This window comes from Dama dama, unplaced genomic scaffold (assembly GCF_033118175.1).
Source record: "Dama dama isolate Ldn47 unplaced genomic scaffold, ASM3311817v1 ptg000209l, whole genome shotgun sequence".
NCBI lineage: Eukaryota > Metazoa > Chordata > Mammalia > Artiodactyla > Cervidae > Dama > Dama dama.
In genome coordinates this window covers 961911-984957 of record NW_026871000.1, presented here as the reverse complement: position 1 = coordinate 984957, position 23047 = coordinate 961911, and positions in this window count along the sequence as shown.

Below are 23047 nucleotides of genomic sequence, written 5' to 3'. Positions count from 1 at the left end.
AGTAATATTCCACGGTGTATATGTACCACATTTTCCTTATCCATTCGTCTGTTGATGGACATATAGTTTGCTTCCATGTCCTGGCAATAGTAAAGAGTGCTGCGATGAACATTGGGGTTCATGTGTCTCTTTCAGATCTGGTTTCCTTGGTGTGTATACCCAGAAGTGGGTATATGCTGGGTCATATGGCAGTTTTATTTCCAGGTTTTTAAGAAATCTCCACAATGTTCTCCGTAGCGGTTGTACTAGTTTTCATTCCCACCAACAGTGTAAGAGGCTTCACTTTTCTCCACACCCTCTCCAGCATTTATTGCTTATAAACTTTTGGATAGCAGCCATCCTGACTGGCGTGTAATGGTACCTCATTGTGGTTTTGATTAGCATTTCTCTGATAATGAGTGATGTTGAGCATCTTTTCATGTGTTTGTTAGTCATCTGTATGTCTTCTTTGGACAAATGCCTGTTTAGTTCTTTGATCCATTTTTTGATTGGGTCATTTATTTTTTCTGGAATCGAGCTGCAGGAGTTGCTTGTATATTTTTGGAATCCAGATAGGAAAAGAAGAAGTGACACTCTCACTGTTTGCAGATGGCATGATCCTCTACATGGAAAACCCTAAAGACTCTACCAGAAAATTACTAGAGCTAATCAACGAATATAGTAAAGTTGCAGGATATAAAATTAACGCACAGAAATCTCTGTGCGTTTTACACTAACAATGAGAAAACAGAAAGAGAAATTAAGGAAACAATACCATGCACCATTGCAACAAAAATAATAAAATACTTAGGAGTACATCTACCTAAAGAAACGAAAGACCTATACATAGAAAACTATAAAACACTGATGAAAGAAATCAAAGAGGACACAAACAGATGGAGAAACATACCGTGTTCATAGATTGGAAGAATCAATGTTGTCAAAATGACTATACTACCCAAAGCAATCTATAGATTCAATGCAATCTCTATCAAGCTACCAATGGTATTTTCCACAGAAATATGGATTTCTTTTATGTTTCAGACAAAATAGAAATCAGCATCAGGATATTTCTCCATGAAACGTGGAACTCTTTTTTTTTTTTTTTTTTAATTAGTTGGAGGCTAATTACTTCACAACATTTCAGTGAGTTTTGTCATACATTGATATAAATCAGCCATAGATGTACACATATTCCCCATCCCGATCCCCACTCCCACCTCCCTCTCCACCCGATTCCTCTGGGTCTTTCCAGTGCACCAGGCCCAAGCACTTGTCTCATGCATCCCACCTGGGCTGGTGATCTTGTTTCACCATAGATAATATACATGCTGTTCTTTCAAAACATCCCACCCTCACCTTCTCCCACAGAGTTCCAGAGTCTGTTCTGTATTTCTGTGTCTCTTTTTCTGTTTTGCATATAGAGTTATTGTTACCATATTTCTAAATTCCATATATATGTGTTAGTATGCTGTAATGTTCTTTATCTTTCTGGCTTATTTCACTCTGTATAAGGGGCTCCAGTTTCTTCCATCTCATTAGGACTGATACAAATGAATTCTTTTTTAACGGCTGAGTAATATTCCATGGTGTATATGTACCACGGCTTCCTTATCCATTCATCGGCTGATGGGCATCTAGGTTGCTTCCATGTCCTGGCTATTATAAACAGTGCTGCGATGAACATTGGGGTGCACGTGTCTCTTTCAGATCTGATTTCCTCAGTGTTTATGCCCAGAAGGGGGATTGCTGGGTCACATGGCAGTTCTATTTCCAGTTTTTTAAGAAATCTCCGCACTGTTTTCCATAGCGGCTGTATTAGTTTGCATTCGTGGAACTCTTTTGCACACATGAAGATCTGTGCTCCTATTTTCCTACCCGAAAATAAACAGTTCCCTATATTTCCTATGTGAGAGTCTTATGCTGATTTGAAACATCGAATTTTCAAGTGAAATATAGAATTTCCTTTATTGTATATTTTAAAATCTGGATGGATGTATTTCTACATAGCAATTGGAATTTTCATGAATTTTTGATAAAATCTGTGCAGTGACTTTCCTCAAAGAATAAGGAAAAATCATCTGTAAAATTTGATTTTTGATCATCAAGCCTGAAACAGGAAATGTCATCTACTTTTCATATGAAAAGATGAACACAGCTTCTCCTATGTGGATATTGGATTTCTCTCTTTATTTCATGTAATAATATGTGTGCAGGTTTCCTACATAAAATATTCTCCACTTTTTATGTGAATATCAGTCTTCTGGATGTCTTCCATACAATATAGACTTCCTAATAAATATGTATCTAACATTTGCACCAATTTTACTACATTAAAATATGAAATCTCCATGTTTCACATATGAAAATCTATGTGCAGATTTCTAACGTGGAATCTTGAGTTCTCTGGAATTTACATATGGAAATTCACTTGATGATTTTTCCTACATGGACAATAGGATGATCTATTTTTTCCATTATCCTGTAGGTGCTGATATATGGATTTCTGCATACTGTACATATCAAGTTTTGAGTGTGGAATTTTCTATTTGAAAATATGAGCCCAGATTTTCATAAGCACAATAGATTAGTCCATACTCTGTTCAGTGAATCTGAGATTATTTTTATTTGTGAAATACAGAAAATTCTGAATTTCATGTAGGGAAATCTGTATCTACTTCCTTATGTGAAATATGGAGAATTTCATGTAGAATATCATATAGAATTCCATATAGAAAATCCTCCTGTGCACAAATTTGCATTGAAATATCGAGAATATCATATTTCATCGAGGAACACATTGCTTAGGTTTTCAGATGTTAAATAGAGAGAACTCCATAATTCATTTAGTTTCATCAGCACCCGAATCTGATCAAGTTCAGTAGAGAGTGTTTCATATTTTAGATAATAAAATAGACACCAATATTTACTTATGACAACTATAGAGGATTTTGTGTTTCATTTAGAAAATTAGTACCTTCTGTTTAGATATGAAATATAGGAAACTCCAATTTCAAGTGGGAACGACTACATGTCCATTTCAAAAATTGACATTCAGAGTCTTCCACGTATTTCCTAAGTAATAACATTGTTCAGATTTTCATATACAAATTATCTTTTAGTTCCATATTTCATGTTTGAAATCTGAAGCCATCTTCACATATGAAATGTCAGAGATTTTATGTTTCATCTATGAAGAGATGTAAGTAGAATTTTTCACATAAAGTTAAGAAAATTACAAATATTATATATGAAAATCTCTGACCAGAGGACTATTAAACAAAGAAAGAAAGGGATGTCCATATTCTTTTTTATTTAGAATTACCCACAAATTCTCAATAAGACCAAAATAAAATTTCAAATTTCTTCTCAGTAAAGTGCTCTTGGATTGTCCCATGTATAATATTGAGAAATCCACCTTGTACCTAGGACAATTTTCACCCATATATTTTAATATAGAAGATTCCAAATTTCTCTAAGAAAATCTGCACACTGATTTTCAATTATGAAATGCAGTGTAGTCCATATTCTTGGATTTTCACACATGTAGTAATGCAAAACCCATATTTCACGTTGGAAAATCAGTACCAAGATGTTTGCATATGAAATATAGAGAATTCCACATTACATGTTGGAATATCAGCAAACAGATGTGCATATGTGAAATACAGAGGATTCCATGCTTCATTATGGATATTGTGGGAATACATTTTCAATGCAAAATGAAAATGATTCCCAATTTCATTTAAGAAAATCTGTGATTACATTGTCATATGTGATGTGTAGAGAAATCCATATTTCATAACATTCGGCACCAAGGATTTTCATTTGTGTAGCAGAGAGAATCGTGTTTCATGTAGGAATTCCTGGACCTAGATTAACGCATGAAAACATGGAAGATTCCATTATTCAGGGACCACTAGTCACACCCAGGTTTCGAACTGTGAAATATAGGGATTCAACCATTCATGTTGGATTTTCTTTTTTATGTGGAATGAACAAAATTATGTGGAATTACAAAGTTCCACATTTCATGACGGAACATCTTCACATAGACTTTCATCTGTGAATTACAAAGAATTCAATATTCTATGTAGGTAATCTGCATCCAGGTTTTTATATAAGAAATACATAGAAGACCAACTTTCATACAGGAAAACCGGTTACTTGCTTTTCTTATATGAATACCTGCATCCCATTTTGCATGTAAAAATATAGAAAAAATTCATAATATAAATAAAGTATCCAAAGTTGCATTTTGGATGACTGATTTCAGAATTTAGTCTATGAAATGAGAATTCCAAATTTCCTGTAAAAAATTTTTGCCTAAATTTTCATATGTGAAATGCAGAGAATTTTATAGGTCATCGAGGAAAAAAGAATATCTAACCCAGTTTTTAATTGAGAAAGAATATTTCATTTTTCATGTAGGATAAGGTATGTCCAGATTCTCACATGTTATACAGACGGCTATATTTCTTGTTCACCAAAAACACTATGCCCAGATTTTCATAAATCGTATGTAGAAAGTGTCATGTTTCAGTAGAGAATCTGTGCCCAGATTTTCTAATGCAAAACATATAGAAGTCAATATTTCTTATAAGATAATTTGTCTCCAGGTTTCCCTATGCTAAACACAGAGAATTCCATATTCATGTAGGAAAATCAGAGTGCAGCTTTTCATGTGTGATGTTGAAAGCTTTGAATATTTCATACTGGATAAGATGTGTCCAAAATGTCATATGTGAAATATACAGTATTCCACACTTCAGGGAGTATGGTTGATATCCTCTTATTCATATATGAAATGTAGAGAATTCAATATTCCTAACATTGCAACTCATATGTTCATATGTCATATATAAAAAATGTCAAATTTCTTGTATAAAGTGTTGTGTTCAGATTTTCTCTTTTTTAAATATAAATATATTTATTTTAACTGGAGGCTAATTATTTTACAATATTGTAGTAGTCTTGCCATACATTGACATGAATCTGCCACAGGTGTATATGTGTTCCCCATCCTGAACCCCCCTTGCACCTCCCTCCCTATCCCATCCCTCTGGGTCATCCCAGTGCACCATCACTTGAGCTGTGAGCTGTGAGCTTTATGATTCTTTTCACATATGATAATATGCATGTTTCAATGCCATTCTCCGAAATCATCCCACCCTCTCCCTCTCACACAGAGACCAAAAGACTGTTCTATACATCTGTGTCTCTTTTTTGCTGTCTCCCTTATAGGGTTACCATAACCATCTTTCTAAATTCCATACATATATGCATTAGTGTACTGTACTGGTGTTTTTATTTCTGGCTTACTTCACTCTGTATAATAGGCTCCAGTTGTATCCACCTCATTAGAACTGATTCAAATGTATATTTTTTTAATGGCTGAGTAATATTCCATTGTGTATATGTACCACAGCTTTCTTATCCATTCCCCTGCTGATGGACATCTAGGTTGTTTCCATGGCCTTCCTATTATAAACAATGCCACAATGTACATTGGGGTGCACGTGTCTCTTTTAATACTGGTTTCCTCAGTGTGTATGCCCAGTAGTGGGATTGCTGAGTCAAATGGCAGTTATATTTTCAGTTTTTTTAAGAGATGTTCTTCACAATGTTCTCCACAGTGGCTGTACTAGTTTGCATTCCCACCAACAGTGTAAGACTGTTCCCTTTTCTCCACACCCTCTCCAGCATTTATTGCTTATAGACTTTTGGATAGCAGCCATTCTGCCTGATGTGAAATGACTTTTCAAATGTGAAATAGAGTTTACTTCATAGTTAATTAGGATAACATGAACTCTGCACAGATTAGCATATTAAAATATAGGAAATATCATACTGCTTATTTGAAAAGCTAAGGTGATATTTTCATATACAAAGTATCAGAAGTCCATATCTCATGTATGGATTACTTTATGCAGTCCTGCTTATCAATATTCAGATTTTCTAATTACATGCACAAAAATGCATCCACATGTTTTCATATTAAAATATGTATATATGTATATTTCATCTGTCAAAACTGAACCCATATTTTTATATGTGAAAAACAGAGTTCATATTTCAGGTTTAAAGAAACCTTTACCAGGCTTTTCTTATTCCAAACATGCAAAGTTTCAAGTGTCAGAAAACATTCATTCAGATTTTAACATATGATAAATCGAGAATTCCATATATGAGATGGAAATCTGAATGAGGATCTTCATATGAAAAATATACACAATTACATATTTGATGTAGAAAATTCTACACCCAGTGCAATATCATCTCCACTTGAGATTAGATTTAGCTTCACTCTGCTCTATGTGGGTTTCTTCATTCCATTTCTTCTGAAAATCCTCACAAATAACTCACTTTAACAGCAAGTTCACTTCAGTTCAGCTCAACTGCTCAGGGGTGTTCACCTCTTTGTGATCCCATGTGCCGCATCATGGCAGGGCTCTCTGTCCATCAGCAACTGCCAGAGTCCAACCAAACCATGTTCATTGAGTCAGTGATGCCATCCAACCACCTCATCCTCTGCCGTCTCCTTCTCCTCCTGCCATACATCTTTCCCAGCATCAAGGTCTTATCAAATGAGTCAGCTCTTCTCTCAGATGGCCAAAGTATTGGACTTTCAGCATCAACATCAGTCCTTCCAATGAACACCCAGGACTGATCTCCTTTAGGATGGACTGACTGGACCTCCTTGCAGTCCAAGGCACTCTCAAGAGCCTTCTCCAACACCACAGTTCAAAAGCATGAATTCTCCTGCACTCAGCTTCCTTTATACTCCAAATCTCATATCCATACCCAACTACTGGAAAAACAGTAGCCTTGAGTACATGGACCTTTGTTAACAAAGTAATGTCTCTGCTTTTAAATATGCTGTCTAGGTTGGTCATAAATTTCCTTTCAAAGAGGAAGAGTTTCACTTTTTCTTTTTTCCTTTCTTTCTTTCCTTTTTTTTTTTTTTTTTAAATTCCATGGCTGCAATCACCACCTGTAGTGATTTTGGAGCCCAGAAAAATAAAGTCAGCCACTGTTTCCACTGTTTCCCCATCTATTTGCCATGAAGTGATGGGACCAGATGCCATGATCCTAGTATTATGAATGTTGAGCTTTCAGCCAACTTTTTCACTCTCTTCTTTCACTTTTATCAAGAAGCTCTTTAGTTCTTTTTCACTTTCTCCCTTATGGGCGGTGGATTCTTCATATCTGAGGTTATTGATATTTCCCCCAGCAATCTTCAGTCCAGCTTGTGCATCTGACAGCCTAGCATTCCTCATGATGTACTCTGCATATAAGTGTGATAAGCAGTGTGACAATACACAGGCTTGATGTACTCCTTTCCCTACTTGAAACCAGTCTGTTGCTCCATGTCCAGTTCTAACAGTTGCTTCCTGACCTGCATACACATTTCTCAAGAGGCAGGTCAGGTGGCCTGGTATTCCCATCTCCTTTAGAATTTCCCACAGTTTATTGTGATCCACACAGTGAAATGTTTCAGCACAGTCAATAAAGCAGAAATATATGTTTTTTCTTCTTTGTTTGGTTGCAAAACAGTCTTGCATTTTCAATGATCCATTGGATGTTGGCAATTTGATCTCTGGTTCCTCTGCTTTTTCTAAAACCAACTTGAACTTTTGGAAGTTCACTGTTCACATATTGCTGAAGCCTGGCTTGGACAATTTTGAGCATTACTTTACTAGCGTGTAAGATGAGTGCAATTGTGTGGTAGTTTGAGCATTCCATGGCATTGTCTTTCTTTGGGATTGGAATGAAAACTGATTTTTTCCAGTCCTGTGGACACTGCTGGGTTTTCCAAATTTGCTAACATATTGCGTGCAGCACTTTCACAGCATCATCTTTTAGGATTTATAATGGCTCAACTAGGAGTAAACTAAGAAGCCTCTTGGCCTGAGGGTGAGTGGCTAGAAGAGCCCCATTGGCAGACCCCTTAAGGAAACTGATTAAAAGGTAGAGATCAGCTGTCTCAGACTGAGCCACGAGGCAGTGAGGCAACACATCAGGACTCAGTCTCCTGCTTTCCTTTGTGGAAGTCCTCCTTTACTTTGGAATTCCTGGAATCCCTTAGAATTTTCTTTTAAACTGGCTCCAAAGAGGGCAGAGGAATAGGATGAGGAGACCACTTTCACCCCCGCAAATTAATTGAAAGAGCATTTGAACACTGAGCAAACTCCACAAAACAACTTCTCATCGCTATTAGAGGACATCAGACACCCAGAAAAGCAGCCCATCATCTTCAAAAGGAGGTAGGACAAAAGATAAAAAGAGAGACAATAGGTTTAGGGACAGAGATCCGTCCCAGGAAGGGAGTCTTAATAGAGGAAGCTTCCAAACACCAGGAAACCCTTTCACTGGCGGGTCTGGGGGAAGTTTTTGAATCTCGGAGGGCAACCTAACTCGGAGTGAAAATAAATAAAACCCACAGATTACATGCCTAAAATCAACTCCCAGCAGAAAACTACCCCAGACTCTCTCATCTGCCACCAGCAAGTGGGGGCTAAACGGAGAGCCACCAGCATTGCTTAGGATAAGGACGGGGCCTGAATACCCTGAGGGCAATCAGAGGGAGCTAACGCGAGATAGGAGCTTAAACTGTGGGATAGAAAGAGAGAGATAATTAACTTGGGAAAACCCTTAAATTTACACACTACTCCCCATTCCCAGAACGAAGGACTGTGCAAATACCAGACAAGAGCTAGCTGGCTACTGACTGGCCCATCCCTCACTGGAGGCAGGAGGCAGGTGGGAGGGGAAAGGGGCAAATTTGGCCCCAGAGACAGCACCCCCTACCAAACGGCAAACAGGCCTCCACCTTCTAACCAAAGACTTCCTGAGATTCTGGATGGTTAACATCTGACGAGAGGGTCACAGCCAGAAATCAGCTTCCCAGAAGGGGAACAAGGCTCACCCGTCCATCGTGTGCAGAAACTGAGGCTGGGGCCATGGAGGGGATAAGGTGCACCACACCAGGGGAGAGTGTGCTAGTCAAGCTCCTGCTGCCTGGGCTGCTCCGACCAGGGAAGGCACAAAACGCAGGCCCGACTGAGTCTGTGTCGTTCTGGAATACCCGAAAACCAGAATCTGAGCGGCTTAGGCCTGGGGAGTGCACACAGCTCAGGGCCCGCTCCCTGTAAAGCAGCCTGGAGCCTGAGCAGTGTAGATGGGGAAAGCACATGCACTGTGAGCAGGGGCAAACCCAGGATGGCTGGAACACTGTGAGTGCTCCCCACACATGCCAGTGATATTTGTCTGCAGTGCCCCTCCCTCCCCACAGCACGACTGAACAAGCGAGCCTAAGCAAGAGACCACCTCCACCCGCTTGTGTCAGGGTGGAAATTAGACACTGAAGAGACCTGCAAACAGAAGCCAAATAAACAAACTGCTTTAGAAGTGACAGGTGCAACAGATTAAAATCCCTATAGTAAACACCAACTACACTGGAAGGGGTCTATAGATATTGAGAAGAAAGCTGGAACAAGGAGCTATCTGAAACTGAATCAAACCCACACTGCCCGCAACAGCTCCAGAGAAATTCCTAGATATAATTTTTACTATTATTTTAATTTTGTAATTAAATTTTTTTCTCTTCCTTTTTTTTAAAAATTCCTCTATTACTCGTTAATTTTCATTTTTATAACCCACTATAACCTGGCAAAAAAAAAAAAAAGTATCCTATTTTTAAAGAGAACTTCATATATATGTCTTAAAGTTTTTTTGTTTTTGTGATATTTTTCACATTGTATTTTTAAGAGTCCAACCTCTACTCTAGATTTTTAATCTTTGTTTTTCAGTATTTGATATTAAGTTTGGATATTCATTTAGGAATCCAACTTTCAGTACCCATTTTTACTCAGGAGTGTGATTACTGGTTTGATCACTCTCTCCCCCTTTGACTCTCCTTTTTCTCCCCCAGATCTCTTCTATTTCCTCCCTCCATCTTCTCTTCTCAATCCAATTCTGTGAATCTCTGTGGGTGTTCTGGGCTGCAGAGAACACTTCGTGAGCAGAGTACAACCTAGATCTGTCTCTCCTCTATTGAATCCCCCTTTTCCTCCTCCTGCTCACCTCTATCTCCTTCCTCCCTCTGCTCTTCTTCATGTAACTCTGTGAACCTCTCTGGAGGTCCCTCACTGTAGAGAGTCCTTTCAGCATTAATCTAGACGTTTTATTATTAGTGCTGTATGGATGGAGAAGTCTTGAGGCTACTGGAAGAATAAGACTGAAATCCAGAGGCAAGAGGTTTAAGCCCCCAAACTGAGAACACTGGAGAACTCCTAACGACAGGGAACATTAATTAATAAGAGATCATCCAAAAGCCTCCATACCTACACTGAAACCAACCACCACCCAAGAGCCAACAAGTTCCAGAGCAAGACATACCATGCAAATTCTCCAGCAATGCAGGAACATAGCACTGAGCATCAATATACAGGCTGCCCAAACACAACAAACCTATAGACCCGTCTCAAAACTCACTACTGGACAGTCCATTGCACTCCAGAGAGAAGAAATCCAGCTCCACCCAACAGAACACCAACACAAGCTTCCCTAACCAGCAAACCTCAACAAGCCAAACATCCAGCCCCACCCACTCAGAGAAACCTCCACAATAAAACGGAACCAAAGACTACCAGAATACAAAAAGGTCACCCCAAACACAGCAACCTAAATGAGATGAAAAGGCAGAGGAATACCCAGCAGGAAAAGGAACATGAAAAATGTCCACCAAGCCAAACAAAAGAGGAGGAGATAGGGAATATACCTGAAAAGGAATTTAGAATAATGATAATAAAAATGATCCAAAATCTTGAACACAAAATAGCATTACAGATAAATAACCTGGAGACAAGGATTAAGATGATGCAAATGACGTTTAACAAAGACCTAGAAAAATAAAAAAGAGTCAATTAAAAATGAATAATGCAGTAAATGAGATCAAAAACACTCTGGAGGGAACCAACAGTAGAATAATGGAGGCAGGAGATGGGATAAGTGAGGTAGAAGATAAAATGGTGGAAATAAATGAAGCAGAGAGGAAGAAAGAAAAAAGAATTAAAAGAAATGAGGACCCCAGAGGGACCTCTGGAACAATGTGAAGTGCCCCAACATTCGAATCATAGGAGTCCCAGAAGAAGAAGACAAAAAGAAAGGCCATGAGAAGATACTCGAGGAGACAATAGTTGAAAACTTCCCCAAAATGGGGAAAGAAATAGTGACACAAGTCCGAGAAACCCAGAGAGTCTCAAACAGGATAAACCCAAGGCAAAACACCCCAAGACAAATATTAGTCAAATTAACAAAGATCAAACACAAAGAACAAATATTAAAAGCAGCAAGGAAGAAACAACAAATAACACACAAGGGGATTCCCATAAGGACAACAGTTGATCTTTCAATAGAAACTCTTCAGTGTCGGGCCTGCCGGCAAACGAACAGGTCGAGGACGCAATCACCAGAGCACCTGAGAAATAAAAGACTCGGAAAGATGGGGTTGAGAGGGATGGAGTCAGCTTGTGACTGATTCCGACGACTTTATTGAGGGGTAACATCCATATATATGCTAAGAAGACTCACTAAATTTTAGATCAAAGACATGAATACGTGCAGAACTGCAGACACTAGTTTTAGCTCAGGAATTTTATCTCAACTCTTTAAGACTAGCAGAGCATGGCACTGGCGTCTTACAATCAGTTAAAGATTGCCTAGACATAAACCATTCACAGGAGCCTGACAACCTTATCAGAGTCAGGAGAATGGGCAAAAGGTGGCTGCACCAATTTCCTTGAGGGAGGAGAGAAAGGCCAATTTGCACTTTAATAAATCAAGGGTGGCAGGGCAGAGAGGGACCTCTTGATCTCTCTCAGGGCCAAGAAAGAGCCTGAGCAGTCAGGCTGGCTCCCCGCATCTCCCCCTTTCCTTTTGACTAGTGGCCATTATATCTCTCTCAAGGGAAATGGCCACGTTTGCAAACAGGAAAATATCAGCAACCTTTTATTTATCATCTCAGATATGCATTGACAAATACAAGGGCCAAAACACAGCAAGAATAATATGCATATAATGATAAAAATTATAGGTTTCCACCATCCACCATGAAATCAGGCAGATATCTGACTCCAAATGCTGGAGTCAGAAAAATATAGTGGCTCCTTGTTGTTTCATATCTTCTAAAGCATCAGAAACATTTCAGGAATAATCAGGAATATATACACAACACTCCATTTTTGTTAAAGCACACGTTCCCCTTTGAGAGGCTGTTGGAATATCCAGAGCCATACGATTCTGTAGAATGGCTTTTCTCATCTGTTTTTGTTCTTCATTAAGAGCCTCTAAAGCTCTTCTAGTATCTGTCAAAGCTTGTTTTATAAAATTGTTCAAAGCCTCTACCCTGAGCATAATATCAGTGGCTCCTAAAGAGGGCACAAAAATTGAGGCTAAATAATCATACCAATGAAAAACAGAGCATGACCACCAGGCTTTAACATAAGGTAAATTAACAGGATGACTAATTTTTTGCTTATGAATTCTCCCAGGGGCAAACACAAATCCTAGGATACATCTCCCCACCCATTCTACAGGGAGCCAGGGCTAAAGGTTGTATCTACAAATCCATCAAGTGTTATTTGGGGCTACCCATTTATACCGGGGCTATTTTCCCAATTTGTCCCTGGCCATATAACAGACTTGTTGACAATAAACGTTACATCCATTACAGTCTTACATTTGTGGGTAGGCAATAGTCTCATATGTTTCATGTGATATCCTGGAAATTCCTGGCCTCCAAATATTGGTACATGAGGCTTTTGCTCTCAGCAAGTGTCGGCAGGGGTCAGTAGCTGTCCTTTTTCAGGGGTCATCCAGAAATATTAATCCCAAACTTGGTAGTAGTCACCCTCAAATTGATTAAAATCATTAGGAGAAGAGACAGATCTATTTTTGTAATATAAGTATGCATTAACAATTTCCTGATAACTTTGTGTTACATTAAAATAAAGAAGAAGCGTGTAAAGGATCAGAGCATCGAGAATCTATATCAAAATTAACTGTAATTAAGCTTCAATGTTTCTTCTGATATTCTTTTAAAAAATCACATAAAGCCAAAGTTTCATTTTTTGGAAAGGGAAGCACCCACCAAGGCAATCCTTCAGTAACCAATAATGGCAGGCTTGTGCAGACCCAACAGGCTGTTTCACTGTAAAAATCAGCATAAGAATGAGCCCAGGAAACGAAAGCATTGGCTTCAGCCTGAGGGAAGGCTTGATTCATTACCCCGCATGCCAAAGCGAGGGCAATGTAAGCCAGCGCATATTGAGGTTGAGTAGTGTCGGCAGCCATCCTTCGTGCTTGTAAGATGAACTCATGCATCTGCTGTGCCATTGGGAATGTAGTTCTCTGCTGTAAAGTCAGCCGACCTAATTGCTGGTTCAGTGATCTCCTCTGTCTGGCGTGCCAGGCTTTCCGGGAGCCAGCGCGGTGCTTCAGAATCCTGTGGAAAAACACATACATGACCCCTCCCCCAAATTAACATGGGATTTAGGCCATGCCAGTTATTATCTAGTGGGTCCTTCCACAAGACCATAGGCCTTTTGCTGGAAATCTGAGGGCCCCAAAATCTCTGTGAGGCTGAATGTCCTTCTTTTTCTAAAATTAAAAAAATTAAACCATATAAAGCGTGATTAAGGTAATTTCTGGATAGAAGGGGGTAGAGCTCCCCCCTCTGTATTTTTTGAAGCTGTAGTTACAAAGTTTGATTAGAACGTTCCATGATGCCTTGACCCTGTGGATTATAATGAATGCCTGTTTTTAAGGTGATAGAAGAAGAGGAACAAAAATTTTTGAAGGCAGAGGAAACATAGCCGGGGCCATTATCAGTTTTATAATCTTTGGCGTGCCTAAAATGGAAAAAGCATAAAGACAATGCTGGATAGAATGTTTTGTGGCTTCACCAGTCTGTAAGGATGCCACAATGTATCCTGAAAAGGTGTCAATAGATACAGGAACGTACTTTAAATGACCAAAGGAAGGGACATGAGTGACATCCATTTGCCAAAGATGACTCGGTAGAAGCCCGCGAGGATTAATGCCAAGGTATAGAACTGGGAGAAACTTAGGGCAAGCAGAACAAGATTTAACAATTTGTCGTGCAGCCTCTCAAGGGATTTGAAATTGCAAACGAAGAGTATTACTATTTTGGTGATGTAGCGCATGTGATTGTTGTGCTGCTTCCACCTGTGAAAGAAAACCTCTAGTGTGAGAATCAGCCATTTGATTTCCCATAGATAGAGGTCCAGGAAGTCCAGTGTGGGCACATAAATGCCCAAAGAAGCAGGGTAAGGTGCACTGTTGCAGCAGAGACTGAATTGAACGTAACAAATGTTGAATGTTAGAATTCACAGTAGAAATAAAGGGAACGGTTTCTATATATTGCAAAGCATGAGCAATGTATTTGCTATCAGTAAACAAATTAAAAGACTGTGAGGGATATCGTGAGCATACTTTATGAACGGCTGAAAACTCTACTTCTTGAGCCGATGCATAGTTTGTCTGACAGGAGAAAGGGGTATCATTAACCACAAAGGCAGCGGTTCTGTTGGAGGATCCGTCAGTAAAGATCGTAAGAGCATCTTGAATAGGAACATTAGAAACATTCTTTGGAAAAATAAATGAATGCTGGCTGGCAAAATGCAAAAATTTATCAGAAGGTAAATGATTAATAATTTCACCTGTAAAGGAGGAAAAGGCCAAAGCCCACGAGTCATTAAACTGAAAAAGCCGTCCCTGCTGTTCTTTGGTATAGAGCACATAAATGTAAGCAGGATCGGCTCCCAACATTTCTCTGGAAAGATGCCTTCCTTTGGCAACGAGGAAGCTAATGAAATCAAAAAAGGAGTAAGAACTTTTGAAGGCGATACAGGTAAATGGATCCACTGTAAGGGAGCATTTTGGTATAACACTGCCGTCGGGGTATGTTTAGAGGAAAACACATATAGTCCCCACGGTTGAGAAAAATCACAGTAGGTAGCAAAATGGTGAGAGAGGGCCTGTTCAACTAGGGCCAGAGCAGCTCTCCCCTCATCGTTTAGTATTCTAGGAGAGGAAGGGTCAGTGGATCCTTTCAAAATATCAAACAAAGGCTTCAATTCTCAAGTAGTCGATTTTAGATAGGGACGGATCCAATTTATGTCCCCTAATAATTTCTGAAAGTCATTTAAAGTCTTCAGATTGTCTTTTTGAATCTGAAGTTTCTGCACTTGAAAGGTCTCTCTCTCTAGCCTAAACCCTAAATAAGAAAACGGCGGGCATCGTTGTATTTTTTCAGAAGCAATTTGCAATGCAAATTTAGTTAATTGAAGCAATAGCAGTTCATACGCTTGCAAAAGAATACCCTCTATACAATGAGCGAGTAAAATGTCGTCCATATAATAAACTAAATAAACTTCAGGATAAGCCTTTTGAATGGGGTCAATCGCCTGATCAACAAGTTTTTGACAAAGTGTGGGGCTGTTAGCCATACCCTGCGGAAGAACTTTCCAATGATATCTTCGTGCAGGCTGTTTAAAATTTGTGGAGGGGATGCTAAAAGCAAAGCAATGACAATCACTAGGTTGCAGGGGTATGGTGTAAAAACAATCTTTTAAATCTATAATTATTTTATAGGTTGCACGTGGTATCCCAGCAGGTGAGGGCAAACCAGGCTGGGGTGGTCCCATAACCACCATGGTCTCATTAACTTTTCGAAGATCTTGAAGCAATCTCCACCTGCCAGATTTCTTTTTAATAACAAATATAGGGGAATTCCAAGGTGAATTAGAAGGCTCAATATGTCCTAAATGCAATTGCTCCTGTACCAACTGCTCGGCTGCAGCAATCTTTTGTTTGGTCAGGGACCACTGATCAACCCAGACAGGCTCATCAGTTTTCCAACTGTTTGAGTCTGCATGGATTACAGGAGAATCAGTAACCCCCATTAAAAACATCCTAGTCCAGATCTGAACGGTTTTGAGTCGGGCAATATGGGTTGAGTAATTACCTTGATTATCTTTTCCTTGCCCCTGTTGAGGAAGGAGTCCTTGGTTTAACATCATGTTGGAAACAGCTTTATTTTGGGGCAAACATATAAACTCCCATTTGTTGCATAACATCTCTTCCCCATAAATTGACTGGGAGATGAGGGAGAATAAAGGGCTGGAAATCTCCTTCATGTCCTTCAGAGTCCCTCCAGTGCAGGATGCGGCTGCTCTGCTGTGGACTTTGAGACTGTCCTATCCCCCTCAAAGTGGAGTAAGCTTCTTGTTTGAGCCTGAGTATAGCTGAGGCCAATGCTCCTCAGCTATAACTGATACATCTGCACCAGTATCTAAAATTCCTCAAAATGTTTTATTCTCAATAAAAAGGCCTAATTTAGGCCGTTCAGCAGAAATAGACTGCGCCCAATATACATCAGATGAACCAAAACCATCAGTATTGTGCTCTCGTTTAGAGGCAACTTTCCCCTCCATGTGAAGAGGCAACAGAACTAACTGGGCTATTCGTTGATTTCTGGGAATACTGATTATCTTTAAACGTGTGTGGGCCATAATTTTGAGTTCTCCCATATAATCTGCATCAACTACTCCAGGGGATATTGATAAGCCTTTCATGGTCCAACTACTTCTGCCAATAATTAAGCCTACAGTTCCTTTTGGTAAAGGCCCAAAAACTCCAGTGGGAATGGCTTGCATCCCCATATCAGGTGTTAGTACTGTGTGGGTGGTGGCACACAAGTCCAATTCTGTGCTGCCTGAGGTAGTTCGGAGGAGGCTCTTAATATCGGGCCGGTTGGGTTGGGCTGAAGTTCGTTCTGAAGTGCCCCATAACACTGTTTCGGGGCCGGGGGCTGGCCCCTCACTCAGTTTCCCGACTGCGGTGGAAGAGGATTGCCATCCACATCTGTCTTAGATCTGCAGTCTCTAGCCCAGTGTTTTCCTTTCTTACATCTAAGGCATACATTAGGATTTTTGGTGCTATCTACGTTGTTTTTCTTAGAGCATTGTGCAATGTGGTGTCCCAATTGTCCGCATGAGAAACAACTGCCAGGAGGCCCTCCCTTTATTACATTACCCTTGTTCTTAGTTTGTTGATATAAAACTTCCTTGATAGTTTTTCCCTGGATAGCAGCAGCCATAGACAATCCCTAAAGATAGGAAGGGCCAATGTCAGCACAAATTCTTACATAATCCACTAAACCTTCCTTTTTCCTATAAGGTCTTAAAGCAGCCTGGCAAACAGTATTAGCATTCTCATATGCCATCTCTTTAGTTACAATAGTGCCGGCTTCTTCATCTCCTATACTTTTTGACACTGCCTCGAGAAGTCGAGTGACAAAGTCCTGATAAGGCTCGTCAGGCCCCTGTCGAAACTTTGATAAGTCTCCAGCCTTTCTATTTGAGGCAGGGAGCCTTTTCCATGCTTTTAAGGCTGCCTCATTAATTTGTGGATAAGCTTGTTCAGGGTAGGTCAGTTGTTGATTAAGGTCTCAAAATTGTCCTTCTCCCATTAGCATGTCAAAAGTAACCTACAGCCCGTTACGGTGGTTACATCTTCAGTGATGCCACAGACCTCGGTGTATTCTGAGCGCCGCAAGAGATAATCACCTCCTGAGAGAAAGGCTCATGCAACACCCTTCCAATCATTAGGAGGCAAGTATTGAGATGAAAGACTTTCAATTATGGCTAGAGTAAACTGCACAGTAGGCCCGTATTGGGTGCAAGCCCGTTTTAGGTCTTTCAGCTGTTTAAAAGGCAGGGGCTCATGATACCTGCAATGATTAGCATCTTGAAAGACAGGGGAAATCATAGAATATCCCTCAAGATTTTCAACCTGTTCTCGGGCTGTTTTCACAGCCATTTGAAGTGGTGAAATGACTGGCTTTTTTAGGCTAGATAGGACGTATACCGGCGCTGTTGGAATCAAAGGCGTTTCTGCGAGAGGAGGGGGAGGGAGCGGGACGGGGAGAGGAGGGGGAGGGAGCGGGACGGGCGGCAGCAGCGGGTCAGGATCTAAACCGGCTACAACAGATGGCGTTTTAGAGTGCAACGGCTTAGTTGTATTCATGGGCAATAAGTCTAGTTGTTCCATTCTCTGAGATATGGATGTTAGCATCTCTCTAAGTTCAGAAAAAGGGGGGCCTTGGTCTTTATTCTTTTGTTGAGTTACTATAAAGGCATCCCATCCTTCTTTGTTATGCTCAAAAGCCTGCTGTTTTAAATTGTCTTCCTCATCAGGAGAAAGGTCCGAATCTGAGTCTTGTTCGACAGCAGTAGTCTCATTATCATTTTTTCTGGAACCTGGAACAATTGGGGAGTCATATGTGCTCTGCTACCTGTTGTGGGGCACCTGAACACTTGGGTGTTATAAGTTTCAAGGTTGTTTCAAGTTTCCTACTCTCGTGTTCTGAGTTTAAACAATCCCTTATTAGAGTCCATAGAGAATAAGCATCAAGAGAAACTTTGTCCAGTCCACGGAGGGTATAGACCATTTGAATTTGTTCTCCTAACTTTGCCCAAGTTTCAAGGCTAACAGTTCCTTCCTCCGGGAACCAGGGACAAGTTTCCTCCACAAAGGCAAGACATCTTTCTAGTTTCTGTTTAGACACAGAAATTTCTCTAGCTTTTAGCATAGTTTTTAACATAGAAACAAAGAACTGCCTACTATTACTTTGCCCCATAATTTTTACTCTCAACTATACCCTCTCCACCCACAGTTTTCCAACGAAACCTGAATAGGTGAGGTTTCCTTCTGGGATCACTTTCAATATTTCAGGTGGCTGGGCGCTGGGATCCGCTCACGTCCCTAAGTTCAGGCGCCACTTGCCGGGCCTGCCAGCAAATGAACAGGTTGAGGACGCAATCACCAGAGCACCTGAGAAAGAAAAGACTCGGAAAGATGGGGTTGAGAGGGGCAGAGTCAGCTTGTGACTGATTCCGACGACTTTATTGAGGGGTAACATCCATATATATGCTAACAGGACTCACTAAATTTTAGATCAAAGACATGCATACGTGCAGAACTGCAGACAGGAATTTTATCTCGACTCTAAGACTAGCAGAGCATGGCACTGGCGTCTTACAATCAGTTAAAGATTGCCTAGACATAAACCATTCACAGAAGCCTGACAACCTTATCAGAGTCAGGAGAATGGGCAAAAGGTGGCTGCACCAATTTCCTTGAGGGAGGTGAGAAAGGCTAATTTGCACTTTAATAAATCAGGGGTGGCAGGACTGAGAGGGACTTCTTGCTCTCTCTCTGGGCCAAGAAAGAGCCTGAGCAGTCAGGCTGGCTCTCCACACTTCAGGCCACAAGGGAATGGCAGGACATACTTAAAGTAATGAAAGAGAATAACCTACAACCCAGATTACTGTACTGATCAAGGATCTCATTCAGATATGAAGGAGAATTCAAAAGCTTTACAGAGAAGCAAAAGTTGAGAGAATTCAGCAACACCAAACCAGCTCTTCAACAAATGCTAAAGGATCTTCTCTAGACAGGAAACACAGAAAGGTTGTATGAAAGTGAACCCAAAACAACAAAGCAAATGGCAATGGGCCCATTCTTATCAATAGTTACCTTAAATCTAAAGGGGTTGAATGCCCCAACAAAAAGACAAAGACTGACTGAATGGATACAAAACCAAGACCCCTATATATGCTGTCTACAAGAGACCCACCTCAAAGCAAGGGACACTTACGGACTGAAAGTGAAGGTCTGGAAAAAAATATTTCATGGAAACGGAGACCGAAAGAAAGCAGGAGTCGCAATATTTATATCAGATAAATTGACTTCAAAATAAAGGCTGTGAAAAGAGACAAAGAAAGACACTGCATAATGATCAAAGGATCAATCCAAGAAGATATAACAATTATAAATATTATGCTGTTATATTATATATTTAATATAGAAATTATATATTGTATATTTATAATATATTATTTTCAAAAATTATCAAATTTTAAAATTAAATATATTCAAAATTCCAACATATGGAGGCTAAATAACATGCTTCTGAATAACCAGCAAATCATAGAAGAAATAAAAATATAAATCAAAACATGCCTAGAAACGAATGAAAATAAAAACACAACCCAAAACCTATGTGACACGGGAAAAGCAGTGCTAAGGGGAAGGTTCTTAACAATACAGGCTTACCTCAAGAAACAAGATGAAAGTCAAACAAATAACATCACTTTACACCTAAAGCAACCAGAGGAGGAAGAAATGAAGAACCCCAGGGTTAGTGGAAGGAAAAAAGTCTTTAAAATTAGATCAGAAAAAAATGTAAAAGAAATAAAAGAGACCATAGCAAAAATCAACAAATCTAAAAGCTGTTTTTTTGACAAACCATTAGCCAGACTCATCAAGAAACAAGGGGAGAAGAACCAAATCTACAAAATTAGAACTGAAAATGGAGAGATCACAACAGACAACTCTGAAATACAAAGGATCATAAGAGACTACTACCAGCAGCTGTATGCCAATAAAATGGACAACTTGGAAGAAATAGACAAATTCTTAGAAAAGTATAACTTTCCAAAACTGAACCAGGAAGAATTCAAAGATCATAATAGACCCATCACAAGCACGAAAATTGAAACTGTACTCAGAAATCTTCCAGCAAACAAAAGCCCAGGACCAGATGGCTTCACAGTTGAATTCTACCAAAAATTTAGAGAAGAGCTAACACCTATCTAAGAATGCTCAAACTACCATACGATTGCACTCATCTCACACGCTAGTAAGGTAATGCTCAACATTCTCCAAGCCAGGCTTCAGCAATACATGAATCGAGAACTTCCAGATGTTCAAGCTGGTTTTAGAAAAGGCCAAGGAACCAGAGATCAAATTGCCAATATCCGGTGGATCATCAAAAAAACAAGAGAGTTCCAGAAAAACATCTATTTCTGCATTACTGACTACACAAAAGCCTTCGACTGTGCGGATCACAATAAACTGTGGGAAACTCTGAAGGAGATGGGAATACCGACCACCTGACCTGCCTCTTGAGAAAGGTGTATGCAGATCAGGACGCAACAGTGAGAACTGGACATGGAACAACAGACTGGTTCCAAATAGGAAAAGGAGGACATCAAGGCTGTATATTGTCACACTGCTTATCACACTTATATGCAGAGTACATCATGAGAAATGCTAGGCTGGAAGAAGCACAAGCTGGAATCAAGATTGCTGGGGGAAATATCAATAACCTCAGATATGCAGATGACACCACCATTATGGCAGAGAGTGAAGAGGAACTAAAAAGCCTCTTGATGAAAGTGAAAGAGGAGAGTAAAAATTTTGGCTTAAAGCTTCACATTCAGAAAACTAAGATCATGGCATGTGGTTCCATCACCTCATGGGAAATAGATGGGGAGACAGTGGAAACAGCGTCAGACTTTGTTCTTTGGGGCTCCAAATTCACTGCAGATGGTGACTGCAGCCATGAAATTAAAAGACGCTTACTACTTGGGAGGAAAGTTATGACCAACCTAGATAGGAAAGTTATGACCAACCTAGATAGGATATTACAAAGCAGAGACATTACTTTGCCAACAAAGTTCCATCTGGTCAAGGCTACGGTTTTTCCAGTGGTCATGTATGGATGTGAGAGTTGGACTGTGAGGAAAGCTGAGTGCCGAAAAATTGATGCTTTTGAACTTCGGTCTTGGAGAAGACTCTTGAGAGTCCCTTGGACTGCAAGGAGGTCCAGTCAGGCCATCCTAAAGGAGATCAGTCCTGGGTGTTCATTGGAAGGACTGACACTGAAGCTGAAACTCCAATACTTTGGGCACCTCATGCGAAGAGTTGACTCGGTGGAGAAGACCCTGATGCTGGGAGGGGTTGGGGGCAGGAGGAAAAGGGGACGACAGAGGATGAGATGGCTAGATGGCATCCCCGACTCGATGGGCCTGAGTTTGAGTGAACTCTGGTAGTTTGTGATGGCCAGGGAGGCCTGGAGTGCTGCGATTCATGGAGTCTCAAAGAGTCAGACATGCCTGAGTGACTGAACTAAACCGAACTGAACACCTATCTTACTCAAACTCTTCCAGAAAATTGCAGAAGAAGGCAATCTTCCAAACTCATTCTATGGGGCCACCATCACCCCAATACCAAAACCAGGCAAAGATGCCACACACAAAAAGGAAACTACAGGCCAATAGCACTGATGAACTTAGATGCAAAAATCCTTAGCACAATTCTAGCAAACAGAATCCAACAACATATTAAAAAGATCATACATCATGACCAGGTGGGCTTTATCTCAGGAATGCAAGGATTCTTTAATATCCACAAATCAATCAATGTAATACACCACATTAACAAATTGAAAAATAAAAACCATATGATTATCTCAATAGAGGCAGAAAAAGCCTTTGGCAAAATTCAACATCTGTTTATAATAAAAACTCTCCAGAAAGCAGGCATAGAAGGAACATGCCTCAACATCATAAAAGCTATATATGACAAACCCACAGCAAACATTTTCCTCAATGGTGAAATATTGAAAGCATTTCCCTTAATGTCAGGAAAAAGACAAGGGTGCCCACTCTCACCACTACTATTCAACATAGTTTTGGAAATGGTGGCCACAGCAATCACAGCAGAAAAAGAAATAAAAGGAATCCAGATGGAAAAAGAAGAAGTAAAACTCTCACTGTTTGCAGATGACATGATCCTCTACATGGAAAATACTAAAGACTCTACTAGAAAATTACTAGAGCTAATCAGTAATGTTGCAGGATATAAAATTAACACACAGAAATCCCTTGCATTCCTATACACTAACAATGAGAAAACAGAAAGAGAAATTCAGGAAACAATACCATTCACCATGGCAACAAAAAGAATGCAATACTTAGGAGTATATCTACCTAAAGAAATGAAAGACCTATATATAGAAAACTATAATACACTGATGAAAGAAATCAAAGAGGACACAAATAGACGGAGAAATATAACGTGTTTGAGGAATGGAAGAATCAATATTGTGATCTATAGATTAGATTCAGTGCAA